General features: G+C 41.1%; 1 long non-coding RNA gene across 1 annotated transcript in view; it reads left to right on the top strand.

The window, feature by feature from the left end:
* Positions 1-286: 286 nt before the first annotated feature.
* The window catches only part of LOC137479169 (uncharacterized), a 17,644-nt gene continuing 7,352 nt past the window's right edge, over positions 287-10,578 (top strand). The window contains exons 1-2 of the long non-coding RNA XR_011002007.1: positions 287-421; positions 949-1,481. This is a non-coding gene — a long non-coding RNA (uncharacterized lncRNA). The remainder of the gene's footprint in view (positions 422-948; positions 1,482-10,578) is intronic.

The raw sequence follows: 10,578 nt of genomic DNA, 5'->3' as shown, positions 1-10,578 counted from the left end.
TTAGGTTTCAAAAGTTTAGGGTTAGAGAAAGAAGAATTATTAAGGGAAAGAATTTCTAAGAGTTCTAAATATACGTCTCTCTCGTTCTGGGGTTGTTTTAATTTACTATTTTTTGATCCCATAATATTATTATTCCCTTTCCCCTCCAAGCAGTAAAAAGAGAAAAAAAAACAAAAGAAAAAGAAAAAGAGACCCAAATGAAAAAGCGCGCGAAAAAAGGCTGTAATATACTTACTCCTCAGCCAAATGTGGGTCGGAAGCTGCTGGAGGGTGGTCTGCCACTGTCTGATTCCTCAGGGCTGGACAAAGAGGGTCATTCAGACACCTTCTGCAGAAAATCTCTTCTATAACGGAGAAGTTATCTTCAGAAGGATTCTGGCCGGACCCAAGGCAGTTACTCTTCGCGAAGAAGGCTGCTCTGGTGGGTTTTATCTTCCCGGTTGGGCGGCCAGATTATTGTTTTTTGGTCCCGGCTAGGCTCAGTTGGTCCGGCTGCCTTGGTGTTCTAGGGTGAGAAGGGTATCTGCACACCTTCCTGCCCAAGCACCTTTGGCAGAGCTCCCAGGCACAGGCTAGCCCCAGCAAGCTGTTATAGTGATAGGCAGCTCTTAAGCAGTGTTCAGCTCTTTTAGAAGTGATTTCAGCTCGTAGGCTTGCTGGGGTGCCTCGGGCAGACGCAGGGAGAGAGAGACGGGGAGCGCTGTGTGAGGTTCCACCGGAGGGTCTTTATTTCATCTTCCGTGAAGGGTTCAGGGACAGCTTTCTTCCAACGAGCTAGGGAAACTGAGGGGTTTTTATAGGGTACAGGGGTTTTGAGAAATGGTCCAATGGTGTGGGTCAGGGTACAAATTGACCTGTTGTCTTACAGGAAGATAACAGAGGGTCTGAGGCGCGGGAAAAGGGGTTCTTTTGCTAGTCAGCATGACTATGCATTTTCTCTGTCCTTAGGCAGCTAATCTCCAGAGGGGCCTAGCAGGCCTATCTGCTGCAACATTGAACTTGGTATTTTTGGATATTTTTTTCTTTAATCTTAATGATTCTATGATTCTACATTTTCCCAATTTGAGCTCCTGAAAGATTGTTAATGGTTTGGCTGCGCTGACTGAGAACTCAACACTGCACATCCCACCTCACTGCCAACACACGGCAATCCCTGGAGTGTCTGGGAAGGAGAGGATGAAGGGAAAAATTAGTGTGATTTGTCTGGACTTTCAAAAACTCTGCAGCAAAGTCCTCCCCAGAAGGAGATTGTGGGAAGAAAGCAGTGCTGAGGTGGGAGGTGAAGGTCTGCCTGGATCAGAAACCAGCTGAAAGAAGTGGGAAACAAAGAGCAGAAATAAATGGTCGATTTTCAGGCTGGTGAAAGGTTAACACTGAGGTTCAGCAAGTCTTGGAGACTCTTCAAGGACAACACTCACTGAACATGTAATTTCCCAACAAGCTGAAACAAGCAGGAGAGATCCTAATATAGATGGCATTTGGTGAGTAGCCTTTTCCATACAGACTTGGACGTCCAGGTCGAGACCTCAATTTCCCTCCTCTCAGCTCCAAGGCTGGTAGGCAACAGACATATCATTTCAGGCTCCCAAGTGATCTATTGAGATTGGAGCTTTTGGGAATACTTGAGGAAGGAGCAAAACCACAGCGAGTTTCCAGCCTCTTGAGCAGCAAACTTTAAATGAAGTCCAGAGGAGCTCTCATCTTTTATTACTCAGAATTCATTCAGTTGTGCTCACAGTGTATGACCCTTGAGTAAGCAAGCCCTGTACAGTAAATACAATAGGAGTTCTGAAAGAGGGACAAATGAGGAAAAGGCACCTGGAAAAATCAATTTCTCTCAGCCACACACTTTAGAGAATGACCAAAGAACAGACTTGTACGTGTGTTTTCTTTTTGCTAAATTAAAAGCAACAATATCTCTCTTCCCCACTGAAAAAAATTCTTTGTAATATGTGATACAAGAGCTAATTTATGATGATTGCTTAGTGCAGTGCAACCACATTGTGATGGGTGCAAATGAAAGCATAATTAACGAATAAAGTTATTTTTCTCTGATGCACTCAGTGACAAGAGCATAGATAAGAGTCTCATTGCAGAACAGGGTGTACAACTGCTGGAAGTGCTGAACAAAGGAGGCAGCCTCTTCTAGCTGCATATTTTTCAGCATGAAAACAGTGCACTCTGTTCTGCATCCTTTTCAAGCAGTTTCAGGGTGAAATATTGTCTATGAATACATTCATAGATGCTCTTGGAAAGAGGAGTCGCCAGAGAATAAATGAGCTGCCAAGATTGTATCATGACACTTCTCTGGAGAAATATTTTAGCCCGAAAACTGATTCCTGTAACAGGAGTCAAAGCACACTCCATCTCATGGAAAACTCTGCTTGTCAGAGGCTATGTGTGGAATAATGGAGCACCTGAGCCAGAGAAGGTCAAATACCTGTGTACTTTTTGGGGGCATGCAAGTATGAGAGAAAAATGGGTCAAACTTCAAGGTTAACGTGTTTCACACCTTATTATGGAGAGAAGGAGAAAACACAATCCAGATGCAGATGGCATGGCTGATACCCCTCTGTCTGTATGAGTTTTGTTGAACAAGGGTCAGTTTCAGAATCTAATTTTTCTCTCCCTGAGAAAGAGAGCTTTTCTACTTCATTTTAGGGTAAAGTGGGAGTGTAACTCATTTTTGTACAGCCACCAGGCTCAACAGGATCAGAGAAGTCAAAGCAAGTCAAAGCATGCCTGAACATCACTGTGCACTAATCTTACTCTGAACAAATTGAACAGGAAAAGTGAAAGAGTTGTCTGAAAAATCATTAGTTCTCAATCTGGGAAAAGGGGAATATATTACTCAATTGCATTTGTATGGCAAATGCTTACTCCTAAATATTTTGAACATCTAACCCCAATGTTGCTAATCACTGTAAAAAGTCTTATTTGTTATTAAAAGATAAAATTGGAAAACTGAAATATTTGGGGTTAAAACTTCCCCTGATGTGGAGTGTTATGCTGACATACAGCAGGTCAGTATTTGGACACTAGCAAAAAAAAAAAAGCACCAGGAAAAAAAAAAAAAAAGTTTTTTCTCTTGCAGTACTTAAACATCTAGATTACCTCTAGATTCCTTATTCCCATAGGTTGAGAATTAGCCACATTTCTCTTTATTTTTTTCTTTTGCTAGGTAAGAAAAGGGAATTTGCAAAATGTAGGAAGTGCAAAAGACTTGGCTCTGGCAGATCCTCCCCCACGTTGCAGGACAGAGCTGTGAGAACAGGGTATTTTCCAAATTCATGGAAGAAGCAAACTAAAAAGAGTGGTACCTTTTAAAAACCTGGTTTTGAATAGGATACTTCAGCAGTGCTCTGATGAAGAGAAATGAGTGTAGAGATGCATTGATTTTTAGTGTAAAACCACTGCTGAATCCTGGCCAGGCTGTGTTGTGCAGAGGGACCTGCCCTGCCTGGTAATACCACATCTCACTAATTATATTACATCTCATTAATCTCTTGCTTTCATTCAGAATATGAACACCACAAAATTTTAATGTACAACGTTTGTCTCTTTTGTTTAATAAGTTTTTTTTTTATCATTTTCTCAATAATAAACATGCCATGACTTTTGTTTCTGAGATAGATAAATTAGCCTAAGGTTTTTTTTTTATTTTTCCTATAGTTTTCCTTTTATTTTTCTAATTAGTATTGGAGGAGAAATACACCTGAGGTAAATATAATTCTGCTATATTCCTAATACTAGTAAAGAATTTCATTGCTTCCAAACTCATTAAGTTAGTGGTTATTAAAGTATGCAGGCTGCTCATTGTGTCATGGAAAATAACATTCCTATTTTATTACCAGTTTCATTTCCATGGTTAGCACATTGCAGCCCTAATTACATTGGATACAGGGATCCCTAGTTCTGTCCTAGCCTGCATTTTCATCTGACTCTGCTTGATACTTATTATTTTCAGCTTATTATAAACTATGTCACCAAAAAGAGAAGTCACAGCAGCTTCAAGTGATAGATGATTCTAGAATCAGACTCCATGAATGGGGTTTGTTCTTCCCTGGATTTTTGATTGTCACAGATGAATTACTTTTGCTTTGAATTAGAAGGTCCCACATTGTGAAGGTATTTTTGGAGCATCTGAGCATTACGTGAAAAATGTGCAAAACCCAAGCAAAGACTGTCAAAGATTTTGTGTTTTGCATGAAAAGCTTAGGAATTGCCTGCAATTCATACAGCTCTATCCACTAAAGTGTTCAGTGTGTTTGATTTTCTTGTATTTTTATATTTTGATAAATCTGGGTTTATCTGCCCATGACAAGGCAAACATCAGAACAAGGAAGAATCCTGCTTAAAATCAAGCATATTCATGCAACTGCAGCCCTGACCTAGGTGCTTAGCAGCCATTGAATATTTCCTCTGAATAGCAGGTCTCGTTCCACTCCCAGCACAGCATCAAAAAGAGGACTGGACAAAAGTGAACAAAGGAGTGATGAAAGATAAATAAGGCACTTAATGGTGTTTATAGGATCATGGAATGATTTGGGTTAGAAGGAACCTTAAAGTCCATCCAGTGGATCCAGGGCAGGGTCACCTTCCACTAGCCCAGGCTGCTCCAGGCCCTGTTCATCCTGGCCTTGGACACTTCCAGGGATCCAGGGGCAGCCACAGCTTCTCTGGGCACCCTGTGCCAGGGCTTCCCCACCCTTACAGGGAACAATTTCCTCCTGCCTTCTCATTGAAATATCCCCTCTTTTAGTTTAATTGTTCCCTTCTGTCCTATCCTGTAAAAAGCTTCCCTTCATCTCCTTTACTTGAGTTCCCTTTCAGCACTGAAAGCCACAATGAGGTCATGAGCTCACAGCCACTGAGGGCTTTCACTGAGGGCTAATTTTTACACCAGAGCTGTTTTCCCCAGATTTATGTGGGACCTGGCCACCCCTACACTTTCTCTAGGACCTATGAAAGTGACATCTCACAGACACATGGGCAGCAACCAGGAAGGTCCATCTGGATTCCATCCCAAATACTGTATTCCTAAAGTGGCCCAGTGTGTGTATCCACGGCAGGTGCACACATGAGACAAACCCAGTGGGTCTGATCTAATCCTTCTGGAAGCTGGAGGAAACTCTCAAATTATAGTTGAGGAATGATCCATTTAAGACACAGTTCAATTGACTCAAGCAAAACTAATGAAAACCAATATTGCTATCAGTGACAAAATGAATGGTTTTTTCTACTGAAATGGTCACAAAGGGAGGGTTACACCTTGTGTAACTTTGACATTGACTTCAGACGACTCTTTAGGTGTGGAAGGGAAGGGAGCCTACAAGAAAGATGGAGAGGGAATTTTTACAGGGGTCTGGAGGGACACGACAATGGGCAATGGCTTCAGACTGACAGAAAGTCGGGATGGATTGTATATTGGGAAGGAACTCTTCCCTGTGAGGGTGGGCAGGCCCTGGCACAAGGTGCCCTGAGAAGCTGTGGCTGCCCCTGGATCCCTGGCAGTGCCCAAGGCCAGGTTGGATGGGGCTTGGAGCCAGCTGGGACAGTGGAAGGTGTCCCTGCCCTTGGCAGGGGGTGGCAATGGATGGGCTTTGAGGTCCCTTCCATCCCAAACCACTATGTGGTTTTATAATTTTATGATTTTCTTCATCTGATGAATACAAATGATCAGTGCAGATTAAATTTACACATTTTAACACAGCCTTACACACACACAGCCAGTGCAAGTGAATATTCATCAGCAGCACTTCATCCAACTGCAATCACAACTCGTTTCAGACTCCAAGGAACAGGTGATTTTTGCCTTTGTTATGAAGAAAGAGCAATCACATTAGAGAGCTTTCTCATTCTCCCAGTAATGAGCTTGAGATGACATTTTGGGAAGGGTTTTGTGTCTCACATAACAAGGCTGTTTGTACATTTTCTAATGGAAGCTGTACAAAGGTATACAGCACAAGGAGCAACTGCTTGATTTTTTTTCTATAAGCTGAGAGTGAGTTAAATGTAAAATTACAGTAATTGTGAGCTGTTTTAGTATTGCCTATTATGCACTAGGCTTCATTTCAGTTATGGCTTTCCCCTAACTGCAGGGGAATTCTGAAGCTGTTACACTGCACTGTTCTAAAAAGGCAGAGTGTTTAGGGATTGCTGAGTTTCACAGCCAAAAATTCAGTAGAAATAGTCTCCAGGAGCAAATATGTATATGTACATTATTTGCTGTTTATATTTGGGGAAATTAAGGCACAGGAGAACAAGATGGAAAAGCAAAGCAGGAGACAGGGCCAATGTGGTGCTTCATCCTTCTTTCCTGGTGAAAGGAAGCAGTATCCACACTGTTCATTAAAGCTGAAGGAAAATCTTTAAAGGGGAAAAAATTGTAATCCTTAAAAAATGCTTTAAATACTCATGGACTGAACAGAAATAAAAACCCAAGGGAAAGAGAAACCAAAATCCCATTTATATCTTCAAGATTATAAAAGTTTTGAGTAGCCAGTGTGAGTCTGCTGGGGAATTCAGACATGGTGACACTGCCTAAGACAAGATCTAACTATTATTATTTTGTGTATTTATTTCTGAACTGCAGAAGAAAAGTGTATATTTATGAAAAAGACATACATGATCACACAGCAATATGGAAATGACCTGTACAGATCTCTGGTAAAGATGTGTAATGCATTTACCTCATTTAAGTCATGCCTTAGGGGAACATGAGCTGCTGATTCTATTGATTATACCTTAGAAGGGCAATGATTTACAATTCCATCAAGGACACTGTCATAAACAGTAGGAGGACACTGATGAAATGTATGGATGACAAAGAAGAGACCACTTGGGCAGAGGAGGCAGCAGAGTCAGGAGTGATGCTGAGCCTGGGAAGAAGGGAGGGGATTTTAGTTTTGTTGTATTTCATACTCTCCTCCTCTGTTACAAGTAATTGGCAATAAATTAAATTACTTTCCCCAAGTCAAGACTTCTGCTTGTGACTTTAATAGGTGAGAGATCTCCCTGTCCTCATCTTGCCCCAGGAGAGATTTTCACCATATTTCCTTCCCTGTCCTGTTGATGGAAGGTGATTAAAGAGGCACCAGGGGCAGTCCACCACAGTGCCATCAGCAAAAGCTGTGATAGTATTTGCAAGTGAGAGAAAGCAACTCAGAACCTCCACTTTAGACACTTAAATGCACTCTTTATCTCATTAAAGCTCATTTATATCAAAGTCTGATCAGTGCAGGGTAGTTCCCCAGGAAAAGCTCTAAAGGCCTCTTACTGGGTTGTTGCTTTTAGAATACAATCAATGCATAAAAATTCAACAGACATATGCATCTTGTGAGTTTTTGAGCTTTTCTCTTACTGGAAAACAGGGAAGAGTTCATTATATGTGTTCATCCAACTGTTCTTCGGCTTTTATTGATTCACTTATTCCTATAGCACCCAAATTAGTATGATTGATGTTGACATCTGCTCATCTGCTCCAATTAAGTGATTCTGATTTATTAGGTCTGTGGAAAAATATGATTTTACAGTTTCTTCCTGATTCTAAATGTGCAAGTTCTTTTAAGGACCTTAAAAGTTTACTCCAGGGCTGGAAGAATGCTTTGGGGTTATGAATTCAGGAAAAGTTCCATCAGAAGTACACAGGAATGTTTACTGACTTTGCTGAGGATGGTTCTGAGAATGGTTAAAAAGAGCTGAAGAATAGGGTGAGGGAATGTCCAGATCAGGGAGCCACAAGTCCTTGTGTCCCCTTTCCCCTAAAGGCCACAATGATTTATTTGTTGCAACATCAGAGAGTGTTTTTATCTCAGCAGAACCATAGACTCAGTTCATTTAATGAAGTTAAATACCACAAAAAGAGATGGAAACTCTGATTTGAGGAGGAGACAGGACCTTCCTCTCCCTTCTACTCCAAAAACCTGAACAAACCCACACCCCACAGGTTTACCTTCTGAGCCCTGATGTGAAGACCATCATGATACAGGAATGATCTCCTTCCACTTAGGCAGAGTACATAGGAAGAAAAAATGATCCTGTGATTTTGGGAAGCCTTGAAGGAGTTAATGGTTTAAAACATAATATCTGAGCAAAAGAGAATGAAGCCTTTGGGGAGTTGGGTGGTGTAAAGGATGGAGATATATACTGAACACAGAGAATCACAAGTTGTAATTGGAAGGAAACTTGGAAGATGATAGAAAATGTCACAAATATCACCCAGGGATTTAACTGTAAACCTAAAGCATTGTTTTAGTTCTGCCAGAAAGCAGCTCAGGATGTTCCCAGGTCAATAAGCCATATAATAAATACTCAGTTTTTGTTTCTTTATTATATCATCCCACCAGTCCCACCTGACTGTGACACCTTTTGCAGTGTGTAATTAAATGTTTCAACCTTTTGTTGTGGTTGTTGTGTTAATCATAGTTCTTTCCTCCTGCTCCATTCCTTTGCCACATGACCTCCACAATTTATTCCATAGAAATTCTAAGTGCATCTTTAGAAAAAGAAGATGAAGTCCTTGATTGCTTGAGTCAGAGGAGAATAAAGCCCATGTTACTGGAGAAGTAGCCTGACATAATCCCTTTACTGAGTGCCACGGGCAAATCCAGTTGTCTGAAATGAGTGCAGGGAATCCCCTAGGAGGAGAACAGGAATGGGATTTCTGTAATAGTTGGCAACAAAGGACCCTCCCAGAGAAACCGTAACAGAAAATGTAAAAACACCAAGAGAGAGGTGTCTTCTTGTAGTGCAGCATGCAGGGAAAGAAGGATCTACACAGTCTGAAGGAAGAAATTGTACAGGTGGACAGAGAGGCATCTCAAACTGTAAAATCTCTTGGGATTTCAGGAGTAGCTGTCAGCTGGAGTCAAACAACCTGTCAGTTGGTCCAAGGCAAGAAGATATTTCAGGAGCTGTTGAAGGAAAGCAGAAAGTGAGAATCATGACTCACTCAGGAGTTGCTGGGGCTATCACAGTGCCCCGGGGTGTTTAACCTGGTCTTTGAGACACAGGCAGAGGGGAGGACATCTGGTGACTTGTGACATGACTACCATGTCCCATTGCACCCCAAACTGGCTCTGGACTCTTATGCCAATATGTTTTGCACTTTTTCTTTGTTTCTCTATTTAATCACCTTTAGTATGATTATGCTTTTGCTTTAGTTTTTCTCTTATGAACATGGCAAAGAAAACTGCTATTGGGCAGATTTGCCCTTTTTTTACCTTTCTCATGATCTTTCTGTTTTTCACTGCTGTCTTGAAGTAGTAAAGTATCTTTTTTTATATATGCAGTATATGTTTACCCACTAAAAACTGGAATAAATGTAGACATCTCTATTTGTGTTTTCAACATTGTCAGTGAGTGGGTTCTTTAGAAGTTACCTGAAGTTACAAAAACGAGCTCCACTAAGGCAGCAGGCTCATTACTGGAACAGAGCTCCATCATTATCAAGGCACACTCCAGGTGCTCATTCCAACTCCAATCCTGTGACAAATTAGTGATTCTAAAGAGTGCTCCTATGGCAACTGCTGCACTGGCACATCCTGGCTCCTGTGGCTGTGGCAATGCCATATCCAGTGGCAATTCCCTTGATTTCCCATAAGTAATAAGGAGAAGAGAATGCTTCAATTCCAGTGGAGGTTTATTGAGCAAGGAGGACATTAGGAGATACTTCTATTTTAAATTAGGAGAGTTAAAAAGGTGCTTTCTACTTGGATACAAATTTCCCCCCAAGGACCCTGAAATGGATTTACCTAAATTACAGGCTACTCCCTGGCTGCTCTTGACCTTAAAATTGATGCAAAGAAAAGAGAATAAATGTTCCTTTATGTCTATTGAAAAAAACTCTAATTTGAGTCTATAGAACACGCACCTATTTTATTATTATTATTATATTATAATTTGAAGACTTTCACTATTGGTGTGAACTGGACATGAAAAGGTTTATCTGCTCCAGCCCTTTCAGGGTCTGCCACCAAACCCTCGAGCTCACTGTGACTCTGATGACACAAACCAAGGCAAAACCATGGGTGTTTAATACATGCTTTAACATAGAGGTGAAAACTCACAAAGGAAAGTAAAAAGCAAGCGTCACCAGAAATGAGAGCACTAATAGGGATGTGCCTGGAGAAAAGACTGAAGGGGGGAAAAAAATAAAAAGGAGACTAAAAAACCCAAATTGATTGTTTATGCCTTGAATTAATCAGTTCTGACTTCTAATATCCTGCCTGCTTAATAAACCCTTAAGTAGGAAGGTAGCAATGCACTCTCCTTATTACATATGGGAAATCAATGGGATTGCCAACCCCACTAAATGTTATTAGCAGAACACCCGAGTCAGGGAGCTGCCACTTTAGCAGTTGCCATATGAGCACTGCTCAGAAATTAGTGCTTATCTGTCTCAGATCCCAGGCTCAGGAAATGAGCTCTGGGGACACCATGGGATAAGGACAGAATTTCATCCTATTAATGTGTTGCATGAACTGCAGAAATAACAGACTTTTGAGGGAGTTCTTTCTTTGTTTCTTTCTTTCTTTCTTTCTTTCTTTCTTCTTTCTTTCTTTTCTTTCTTTTCTT

This window comes from Anomalospiza imberbis, chromosome 9 (assembly GCF_031753505.1).
Source record: "Anomalospiza imberbis isolate Cuckoo-Finch-1a 21T00152 chromosome 9, ASM3175350v1, whole genome shotgun sequence".
NCBI classification, from domain to species: Eukaryota; Metazoa; Chordata; class Aves; order Passeriformes; family Viduidae; genus Anomalospiza; species Anomalospiza imberbis.
This window is presented reverse-complemented; position numbering and strand designations above follow the sequence as displayed.